The 12,154-nt window shown below is 35.5% G+C and overlaps 1 long non-coding RNA gene across 7 annotated transcripts; it reads right to left on the bottom strand.

The window, feature by feature from the left end:
• Nucleotides 1–809: 809 nt before the first annotated feature.
• Nucleotides 810–2,970, bottom strand: LOC131626542 (uncharacterized). 7 transcript variants are annotated; one of them, XR_009291196.1, is made up of 5 exons: nucleotides 2,525–2,970; nucleotides 2,285–2,439; nucleotides 1,824–1,872; nucleotides 1,511–1,612; nucleotides 810–1,122 (listed from the first exon to the last, which is right to left on the bottom strand). It is a non-coding gene; the product is annotated as an uncharacterized LOC131626542 (long non-coding RNA). The 7 variants fall into 7 exon arrangements; XR_009291195.1 differs by having other exon boundaries at nucleotides 812–1,122; nucleotides 1,963–2,439; XR_009291199.1 differs by having other exon boundaries at nucleotides 816–1,122; nucleotides 1,824–2,439; nucleotides 2,525–2,668; nucleotides 2,761–2,970.
• Nucleotides 2,971–12,154: the final 9,184 nt, after the last annotated feature.

Below are 12,154 nucleotides of genomic sequence, written 5' to 3'. Positions count from 1 at the left end.
TTATCACTGTCTTCACCAGCGAATACAATTTACATGCTTTGAATGCATCCAACTTATAATTAGGTGTTTAGACATCAAATTGAACTCACCACCGCTAAAATGTATAATGATTATCGGAACCTCCAATACTTTTGATATAGTCGAAAAGGTTGGATTCAATCATCTTTAAGAAAGATTGAATCAATATTCATGGTGTCTTTACAAAAAGAATCTAGATTAGAAAAAGTGAGCGACATGATGGATTTAGGAAGACCTGATGAATAAGACACTAAGTTAGTGTCGCTATAACTAGGCGATCAATTTCTTGAATTATCACTAGACGAGCTTTCATAACTACCGAAAAACTCAATTTCTACAAACCTATAATCCACTCTCCCCGTGCTCGAATTGAAGCTTTTCAACCACTTATTCCATAACTCACACATTTTGGCATCATTTCGGGGCTATGTGTTTTGGTTGAAGATTCACTACAACAAAAATGAGTTTAAACAACGACGGAAAACCGTGGCCATATATAGGAAAACCGTAGTCTAAGTGTTTAGACCGCGGTTATTGAGCCGTGGAATATGCGGCCGTTGCCTTTTCTTATAAACTACGGTTTTTTAACTTTCGCCCACAAATGAGAAATAGTGTCGCCTAAAAATGTGAATAAGCCGCGGTTATTGGATTTTTTTTTAGAGTGCGGTTTTGATTAAACTACACATGTATAAGCGTTGCCTATAGATTAGACTACGGTTTGCTGGCTGAGTCTGAGTCAAGAATTTTTCATTTAGACAACATTATAAATCCGTTGCCTAATTGCTATGTCATGAGTCCCAACTAATTTTGAATACGATATTTTAATTAACATTAATAGACAATTTTATTTAAGTATTGATAATCAAATAACAATTATATTAAAGTGATGATAAGAGCCATTTTATATTTATTTTAAAGCATTTCACTACAACAAAATAGTATACAAAGGTAAACTCTATTAAAATTAAATATACAACAATTAACCAGCTCTCTAACAATATCTCAAATATTCTTTTTTGCCTTTACTTCCTTGTATTCAAAACATGTTATAGTGCATTCTTCCAAAGCTTCAAGTTTCAAAACATGTTGGTGTTTGTAGTCCACCTGTAGAGAAACTAAAAATTAACTTTTAAAACCATTGACACTACCTATAATTTGTATAGACTAATATAAATAATTCTATGAATTACTATTTTAAAATCACGAGAATCAAATTATGGCCTAAAAACAGAGAACAAGAAAATATACTTCCACAAATAAAGGGAAACAATAACAAAATAAAACTAATTCAATGAGAAGAATTTACTATTGAGTATGAGTTATGAGTTTTCACCTAAAGATGTTTTATTTTAGTACTTATTTCTCACATCTTAAAACCAATGAAAAAAAAGTTGAATATACAAAAATTAGTAGATTTAACATGTGATATATAACCTCAATATCTCCGACCAAAGAAAAGAAACCAATGACTAGTTAATGTTCAACTATCCACCTGAACCATGTTCACAAAAGATCTTCTGGTAAGAATTAAGCACCAATTGTGGAAGCCAACATAATTTTTCTTCTTGTATGTTGAATCATTTTCCTTAAACACCTATCAAAGTTCCATGTCAATATTTTATATTATAATAATAATTAACAAATCAGAGATACTCTTTTATATAGTACTGATACTTCATTTTTAACTTCTTGGTTTCTTTCAGATGATGTGTATATGAAGTCACAAGAATTGACATAATTATTATGTAGTTCAATAGAATCCACTACTTTATAAATTCTTTTGGCAAGAATAAAAAACAACTTACCAAAAAAAATCCAGAGATCTTGGACAACATGTCATTTGACTTTCATAACCTTGTATAGCACACTTATGTCAAATAGTATTTGAGGAATATAGAGACATTAGACAATTGCTTAAATATGGTTCTCATCAGGCTTATTTACCATTTCATAAGAGCATATGGCCCTGTCCATACTTCCGGCTGATCTAGTTTCATTTGTTACAGATTCTGTCCATTCAATACTCTTTTCAAAGAGAGACTTGAACATGTTCTCGGTAAGTTTTAGGGTCAACACAAGCATAACACTCATTACTAATTTTTCCACTAAATTAATGTTTTGAGCCGAGAGAGGACTTTAACAATGGACATCAAAAGCAACTTAGCAAAAGTCAAAAATATTTTCATAGAATGCTATAATAGATGATCTGCTCACTGATGATTAAAAGGCATGAAATTTCTTGCAACATTTGCGATATGGATTATACCTGAATCATAATTTGAAATTGCGATTGCGGTCGTCTATGCAGTTGTTGTGGTTGCAAAGGCTACTGTATCCATAATATTACGGTCCCAATTGCGGTTTCCTATCTTCCCCTGATTTTAGTATGAACACCAATTCAGGATCTTGCAAAATGTTGACCTGTATTAGATACAAATAAAAAAAATCAATGATTACGTTACAATATTAAGATCATGATGTAGAAGTTTCTTAGAAGATGTATTACCGTTGTTAGGCTTCTGTTCTGTGTTAAGGCCCAAAAGTATTGTCATGAAATACCAACATTCAGTAATTTCCCCAATCAGTTGTCATAGACACTCAACAAGGAATAGTTGGGGATATAAGATTCTTAAGAACATTCTTATAATAACTGTCAATATGCACATACATGAACACTAAAATGGCGAGGGTTTATTATTTGGAATATTGGATGAACAAAGTAAAACCTAAATTCATAAATACCTCGTATGAATGAGAGGACGCACAACCTATAGCAACCATTTAATACCTCATATGCATGTTATCTTGCGAGACGAAGGCGAAACGAAGAGAAGAACAAAATTCTCAACAACGACGGCGGCTCAATAGCAAGAAGAGAGAAAGGGTTTTGCTTTCGCGTGACTGAGGATAGAAAATTGATTTTCTTTTACATTTTATTTCACTGATGGCAGAGAATTGGGTTATCCATTTACTTTTATTTTATAAAATATTTTTTAACTCAAATATTTTATAACAATATTTATTTTATTTAATATTATTATAGGATTAACTAAATTATAATAAATATTTTGAATATGTTTTTTATAAACTAAAATACTAGGTATTGATAATAAAGATATAAATATTCATTGAAAGATATTTCAACTTATTTTTTCATAGAATGCCAATTTAAATTAAAAATTAAAAATTATTTTTATGATATGACAAAGTGATATGTTTATTTTGAATTACAATATTTTTTTTTACGTAGAGTGTGTATCTCCACTAAAGTCATAAATTATATATCAAAAATATTTATGAGAAATTATTGACGTTAGTTTTTTATTTGAAGTTTATTTAAAAAATAATATTTTTCTTAGGAAATTATAGACCATTTATTATGAATTTTTTTAAAATCCCTTTTGTTATTTTAATAATAAATATTAAAATTTTAAAAATAATTGATTTAACATATTCAAAACAAAGGTGTGTTTGTTTAACAAAATATTCTTTAGAATTTATGAAACCAACTCCCATTTGTTTAATATTATAAATTTATAAACAATATTTATTTATGATTTATTTTAAAAAATAATAGTTTTTAAGGGTTTATTTCGTAATAAGAAAACAACGCTTGTAAAGTGTGGTCTAGAGTATATAAGGTAAAAACCGTAGTCTACATATAACAGGCGACGGTTATATAATGTCCACGTTCTAAAACCGCACCTTAAAGCAAATAGGCTACGGATTTTTAAAAAAGTTTAGAAATCTGGCTACGTGTAAAAAAGTGCGGTCTAATAAGCTTTTGGCTACAGTTTTTAGGCCGTTGCCTAGTAATCCGTTGCCTAAAGTTAAAAATGTTGTAGTGATTGAAAACTAGAAGGAAAGAATGACACATTGAAACTTGTTGAAAATCTATAAGATGAAAAGATAAGAAAAGTGAGAAACAATTCATATTTATAAGATTTGAGTGGCAGATAAAATTGAAGGATAGAAAAACACTTAGAAAGGGGGGGTTTGAATAAGTGTAGCTTTAAAAACTTGACAGATAAAAATAAATTGCACAGTTATTTTTATCCTGGTTCGTTGTTAACTAAACTACTCCAGTCCACCCCCGCAGAGATGATTTACCTCAACTGAGGATTTAATCCACTAATCGCACGGATTACAATGGCTCTCCACTTAGTCAGCAACTAAGTCTTCCAGAGTCTTCTGATCACACACTGATCACTCCAGGAACAACTGCTTAGATACCCTCTAAGACTTTTCTAGAGTCTACTGATCCACACGATCACTCTAGTTACAACTGCTTAGTTCACTCCTAAGACTTTCCTAGAGTATTCTGATCAACACGATCACTCTAGTTCCTTACAACTTAATGTAATCAATTCTAAGAGTATTACAAATGCTTCTAAAAAGCGATAATCACAACTGTGATATTTCTCTTAACGTTTAAGCTTAATCTCACTAAAATATTACAAAAGCAATGTAGTGAGCTTTGATGAAGATGAAGATTCTGAGTTTTGATTTGAACAGAGTTTCAGCAAGTTAATTTGAATTGTATTGTTCAGGATCGTTAACCTTGCTTCTCATCAGAACTTCATATTTATAGGCGTTGGAGAAGATGACCGTTGAGTGCATTTAATGCTTTGCGTGTTCCGTACAGCATCGCATTTAATGTTATACGCTTTTGTCAACTACCTCGAGCCTTGTTCACGCTGTGTCTACTGACGTAGCCTAGAATAGCTTATAACGTTCCTTTTGTCAGTCAGCGTAGCTTGCCACTTGTACTTCCTTCTGATCTGATGTTTGTGAATACAACGTTTGAATATCATCAGAGTCAAACAGCTTGGTGCATAGCATCTTCTGATCTTCTGACCTTGAAGTGCTTCTGAGCGTGATACCATCAGAACTTCAGTGCTTCTGTTCTCTTGTTCTTCTGATGCTTCCATAGACCCATGTTCTGATTCTGCTTCGACCATCTTCTGATGTCTTGCCAGACCATGTTCTGATGTTGCATGCTGAACCCTTTGAGACAAAGCTTCTGAGCGCTGAATTATGCGTACTCTTTATATATTTCCTGAAAAGGAAATTGCAATGGATTAGAGTACCATATTATCTTAAGCAAAATTCATATTATTGTTATCATCAAAACTAAGATAATTGATCAGAACAAATCTTGTTCTAACAATCTCCCCCTTTTTGATGATGACAAAAACATATATAAATGATATGAATTTGCGATCAGAAAGAACAGACGGCAAAAGACAAATTACACAGCTATAGCATAAGCATATGAATATGTCTCCCCCTGAGATTAACAATCTCCCCCTGAGATAAATAATCTCCCCCTGAAATAAATACTCGAAGAACTTTAATAAAAGACTTCCCTGATTATTTCGGTAGAGACGATCATATAAGCTTCTTGTCTTCAGAGAATTCCTAGCTTCTGACTTCTGCTTCCATTGGACAGCTTCAGAACTAGAATTTCCTTAGATCCCTAGAACACTCACAGCTTCTGATTCCTGCTTCCATCTAGGACAGCTTCAGAACTTGAATTTCTTTGATCTTCTGAACATTCACAGCTTCTGACTTCTGCTTCCATCTAGGACAGCTTCAGAACTTGAATTTCTTTGATCTTCTGAACATTCACAGCTTCTGATTTCTGCTTCTATTTAGGACAGCTTCAGAACTTGAGTTTTCTGGATCTTTAGAACATTCACAGCTACTGATTTCTGCTTCCCTCGGATAGCTTCAGAGCTTTGAATTTCTATCAACATCACTTCATGCTAGATTTGTATCAGAACATTGTTGAATGTACCAGAGCATCATCAGAGCATCTCTACATCCTGAAATGTTACAGAACAAAAACTAAACGACAAAAGTCAGCATGAACGAGTTAGAACATAAAATGTATATTTGAACACATTATATGTATCAGAGCCATATAGGCTAAAATAATGTATCAGAGCAAATAATATATCAGAGCAAATAGAATTTTGTCAAGGCAAATAGACAAATATGGATCAAATTCTATTATCAGTGCTTCTGATCTCTGAAGCTTGATAGCACTCAGCTTGCTTCAGTTTCCATGGTTTTGCTTCTTGTGTTTGCTTTGAAGATTCTCTTCACTTCTTTATACCTGCAAAACACTTAAACCATATAGAACTTGCAGTTCTTGTTAGTAAATGTGTGGGAGCTTTACCCAGCAACTGATAGATTAATCAAATCATTTATCATTTATTTTTCTCCCCCTTTTTGTCATATCATCAAAAAGCAAAAAAGATTCAGAGACAAACAAAACGAAACACACGGAGGAAGAAGATGATTTCATTGAAGTCCAAACAGCAGGTATGGAAGTACATGAAAACAAGAAAGATCAGATGCACAAAGACAGATGCAACGAAAAGAAAGAAACAATACAGACTCAATCTAAGATGGCCCTAGTCTTGACAAGATCTTGGTCAGCATCTCTTGAACCATATTGTTGTGTCCTTCTTGCCTCACCATGAAAGCGCTATACTCAGCATTGAGTGAGCTTTGCTCATCCTGTCTCTTCTGAATTTCTTCTAGAGTCCTTGCAAGACGAGAAGATTCATCAGAAGAAGCTTCACAGCTTCTATCCACAGGGATAGCATGTTGATCTGCAGCTTCCATAGATAGATCATTTGCAGGGATTTCCTCAACAGGAACAGTTTTAGCAACATGATCTTCAGCATCTGCTTCTTGCATAGAAGCATCTCCATACTCTGCAGCAGGAATTTCAGATTCTCCATTCTCAAGTGCCTGAAGAATGGCAGCTAGATTTCTTGGAGCAGAAGGACCTTCAACTTCTGGTGGGTCAACAACTTCTGGAATGACCAAGCTTGGGTCTTTCACAGACGGGTTTTCCCTCAGATAGTCAAAGAGAGTCTTGAAGTCTCCTAGCAGAACAGGATATTGAGGAATAAAGATAACAATATCCCTGCATGGATTTGCTTCCATTTCAGCAGCCAATCTTAATTGTTCCATCTCATCCAAGAAGGGCTTCTCTTCCAATAGATGTCTTCCTTTGAGACTAGCAAACCAGAAGTCTTCATAATTCCTCAGAATTCCACGAGGCCGTGGGGCAGCAGCTACACAGGCTTCCTGAAGTTCTAAAAACAGAGCATCTGATTCTCTGCGAAAGATCCTCCAGAAGTTCTGCATAGCAACATCATTCAATCCAGAACTTTCAGCAATTCTGAGAGTATCAAAGGTACTTCTGAGATTCCTCTTTATGTTTTCAAAAACTACACCAATAGGATATACAGGGCGGAATTTTAATTGGGTTTTTGAAAAGGCAGGGTTGGAAGTGAAGTACGGATGAGGTTCTCTATCCATCCTATAAGAAGATTCTGCTTCAGTATCAGAATCTAACACTACCACTTCAGCTTCAGGACGAGGCTTGTGAGTGTAGTTGCAATCACGGAGCAGCTGCTCATGTGATGCAGATGTTGGAAAAGGAGAATCACAAGGATTGTTTTGAGAGGTGGAGGGAGTATGTTCAAGAGTGGCATTGAGAGAAGGTTGAGATGGAAAGAGAGTTTGAAGGGGTGGTATATCCAGAACAGGATTTATGGTAGGTGGAGAGGAAGGAATGGTTAAAGGAGAAGATGGAGGTGTAAGAACATGGACAAAGACTGGTGATTCTGATGTGGCTTTTTCTGGTTCAGGTGTAGGGACAACCTCTATTGGTGCAGCTTCTGAACAAACAGCAGGAACAGACTTAGGTTCAGAAATGCATATACCTTTGGAACCTCTCAGAAAAGCTTTGGCCACATCCTCAGTCTTCTTCTGCTTCTTACTCTTCGGCTCTTCAAAAATCTTTGTTTTGCCGCTAGCGATTTCTTTCCTTCTGACATATGCCAGAACTTCTGGTTGATTCTCAGCCTCTTGAGAGATATTTTCTTCATCAGATTCTTGAAAAATCATCTTTCTTTTTCCGATTTTCTTCTTCTCAACAACTCCAACAATCTCAGCATTGTTATTAGACTTCTTCTTCTTTTTCTCAGCTTCCTTCTTTTTCTTCTCAAAATCAGCAGAGACAGCCTTAGCAACCTTTGCAATGACTTCTTCTGGGACCACTTCTTTATTGGTGGTAGCAGCAGGATGATCAAACTTTCTTTTGGTCCTTTCTTCCTTCTTACGATTCACTTTAATAGGAGCACCTTTGTCTTGATCTTTAAAACTCTTATCCTCTTTTTGTGACTTCAGATACTTAGTTCTGACTTCAGGTACCTCACTATTGAAGAAGGTTTCAAAGTCAGCTAGTACTGGTTTTCTTCTGATTCTTGTTCCAGCTAGAGGTTTAGGAACTTTGAGGATAGTGTCAATTATTTTCATCTTCTTTAGAGAAAAAGCATTCAGACAGGCTCCAGAGGTGACAGCAAGGTCTTTGATAATACCTTCAGACTCCAGACTCTCAACAATCTTGGAATGCACCAGAAGGTTTGTAATAATTCTACCAAAAGGAATGATTGTTCCACCATTTTCTTTTCTGAAAGCGTTTCTGGAATCCTTTACTGCTTTCCACATATGGTTGAAGATAATGTAAATCGCGTCAACCTTCTTCTGAGTGGCAATGCAATACAGAATATACCTTTGATCATTACTGATGAAATCCGAGGCATGTGTTGATTTCCTATGGTAGAAACACCCAAGAAGGATCTTTGTCCAGATTCTGTAGACATCTCTCAATTCCTTGACATATTTTGTTTTCTTGACATTTGGATAAAGAGTGGATAGAACATCTCCCATATCTGCCCTTTGATCCAACTCAAAAACCCCTTCAGGGTTTTTCAGGTCAAACATCATTCTTAGGATGTTTTCAGTAACAACGACAAACTTTCCATGAACGAAAGAAATTATAGATTTTGGAGCAACCACAGCATGTACCCAGAACTCCTTGACAAGATCCGGATAAACTGGACCAACGAACTCAGCGAACAACGAGGTCCATCCTTGAAAGATAATGTCTTCTTTAAGGTGAAATTGGTTTTCTTCAATGTTGTCAAAGTCAACCATGAGTTCACACAGAACTTCCAATTCATCTTTAGGAATGGAGCATGCAACAACAGGAGTGAGTTGCAAAGTTTCTTCTTGGAGATGAAGAGGAACAGATGACTCAGCATTTTGGGATGAAAAGGCAGCCATGGATGCAGAATGAACAAAAACGAACAAGAAAAGCGTACTGGGTTTTCGATTAGGGTTTTTAGAAAACGGCTAAGAACTTTTCAAACGAGAGAATGCAAAGAGAGAGAGACAAGGGAGCGAAAAAGATGTAAGATATGATTTGAAAAGAATATATAGAGACGGATTTGAAAAAGAAAAAAAATAAGAAATATAAATTGAACAGTTCCAGAATCAAAGGAAATCAATTTTATTAAATGATGAGTGACGTGAGGAGAGAGAACGTGGTAAATGAAATGATTTAATACAGTTACCTAGGTCGGCGTCTTTTCAACTGCACGCTTTGTACTAACCGTACAGACACGTGTTCACCATCAGATAATAGATGACAGCTATAAATTTCAGAATAGACTTTACGCCTTCAGATTCTGATCACTGCTTCTGATCTGATCAACTTTCTCTTCTGGAAACACTCCTTCTGAAGTGTGCTGATATAAATCTGAATGATCTTCTGATCCATTACTTCTGATATACACAGCTTCTGGAGGTTCACTTCTTTGTTCTGCAGCTTCTGATAAGGCAAATCTGTATTTGCAGAAGTTCTTAAGCTCTTTGTTTCATCAGAAACAAGTTTATCATCAAACCAGATGTTTATTGATTCGTCCACAATCAATGTTTCAATTTTGTATATTCTGTAGCATTTAGAGCATTTAGAATACTCAAGAACGAAACACCATTGCTTGAGAAACAAACAAGACAAATGATTTCAAGACTGATAAACTATCTTTTCTGATCTCCTTCAGACAAAGTTTCTTCAACAGATTTAAGTACCAGAACTTGGAAGACAGTCTTTCTTCCCTTCAAGTGTTGAGATCAACTTGAGTCCAGGAGACATGTCATGTTGACTTTTATCTTCTTTGTCACCAAGAGAATCTGCAAAAGAAATAGTCTTTTTCTTTGGTACCCACATTTTCTTGGGTCCTTTCTTGTTAGTTCTCCTCAAGTTCTGATTGAACTTAGGTTTAACATTGTAAGCAGAAGGAGTAACAGCATGATAATTTTTACTGTGAGTTTCATGATATTTCCTAGGTTGTGTCACATGCTTTTTGGTGTGTGTTATGTGAAAACTTTGAGCATGTGAAGTGTGCCTAATATCATGGGAGTGGCCATACTTGAACTGATCATACAATGGCTTGTATGTGAGTTTCATTTCATCAACAGGTTCAAGTTTGTATGGGGTTTCACCCTCAAAACCAATGCCAACTCTTTTGTTTCCAGACACAGCATATATCATAGAAGCTAGCTGACTTCTGCCAATACTTCTAGATAAGAACTTCCTGAAACTTAAATCATATTCTTTCAGAATATGGTTTAGACTAGGAGTGGATTTTTCTGAATCAGAAGGAGATCCAACATTATTGGATAGTTTTAAAAGTTTTTCTTTTAATTCAGAATTTTCCAACTCAAGCTTCTTTGTTTCAAATTCAAATAGCTTTTTCAGCTTTTTGTATTTGAGACTAATCTGAGACTTGAGTTCCAGAAGTTCAGTTAGACCGGAAACTAACTCATCTCTAGTAAGTTCAGAAAATACCTCTTCAGAATCTGATTCTGATGTAGATTCTGATCCGTCATCTTCTGTCGCCATCAGCGCACAGTTAGCCTGCTCATCTTCTGAATCATCTTCTGACTCATCCCAGGTTGCCATAAGACCTTTCTTCTTATGAAACTTTTTCTTGGGACTTTCCTTCTGAAGATTTGGACATTCGTTCTTGTAGTGTCCAGGCTCATTGCATTCATAGCACATGACCTTCTTCTTGTCAAATCTCCTGTCATCAGAAGATTCTCCACGTTCAAATTTCTTTGAACTTCTGAAGCCTCTGAACTTCCTTTGCTTGGTCTTCCAGAGTTGATTTAGCCTTCTGGAGATCAAAGACAGTTCATCTTCTTCTTCAGATTCTGATTCTTCAGGATCTTCTTCTCTAGCCTGAAAAGCGTTAGTGCATTTCTTGATATTAGATTTTAATGCAATAGACTTACCTTTCTTTTGAGGCTCATTTGCGTCCAGCTCTATTTCATGACTTCTTAAGGCACTACAAAGCTCTTCCAGAGAAACTTCATTCAGATTCTTTGCAATCTTGAATGCAGTCACCATAGGACCCCATCTTCTGGGTAAGCTTCTGATGATCTTCTTTACATGATCAGCCTTTGTGTATCCCTTGTCAAGAACTCTCAATCCAGCAGTAAGAGTTTGAAATCTTGAAAACATCTTTTCAATGTCTTCATCATCCTCCATTTTGAAGGCTTCATACTTCTGGATTAAAGCTAGAGCTTTAGTCTCCTTGACTTGAGCATTTCCTTCATGAGTCATTTTCAAGGACTCATATATGTCATAGGTCGTTTCCCTGTTAGATATCTTCTCATACTCAGCATGAGAGATAGCATTCAGCAAAACAGTTCTGCATTTATGATGATTCCTGAATAGCTTTTTCTGATCATCATTCATCTCTTGCCTTGTCAGCTTTACGCCACTGGCATTTACTGGATGTTTGTAACCATCCATCAGAAGATCCCATAGATCACCATCTAGACCAAGAAAGTAACTTTCCAGTTTATCTTTCCAGTATTCAAAGTTTTCACCATCAAATACCGGCGGTCTAGTATAACCATTGTTACCGTTGTATTGCTCAGCAGAGCCAGATGTAGATGCAGGTGTAGGTGTAGACTTTTCACTTTCATCAACCATCTTTTACTGAAGCGTTTTTCTCTTCCTGAATCTTTTCTAAACACGGTTAAGTGCTTGCACCTTAGAACCGGCGCTCTGATGCCAATTGAAGGATAGAAAAACACTTAGAAAGGGGGGGGTTTGAATAAGTGTAGCTTTAAAAACTTGACAGATAAAAATAAATTGCACAGTTATTTTTATCCTAGTTCGTTGTTAACTAAACTACTCCAGTCCACCCCCGCAGAGATGATTTACCTCAACTGAGGATTTAATCCACTAATCGCA

Source organism: Vicia villosa, unplaced genomic scaffold (genome assembly GCF_029867415.1).
Source record: "Vicia villosa cultivar HV-30 ecotype Madison, WI unplaced genomic scaffold, Vvil1.0 ctg.000305F_1_1, whole genome shotgun sequence".
NCBI lineage: Eukaryota > Viridiplantae > Streptophyta > Magnoliopsida > Fabales > Fabaceae > Vicia > Vicia villosa.
Note: the sequence above shows the minus strand (reverse complement) of the source record. Positions and strands in the feature narration are given on the sequence as shown.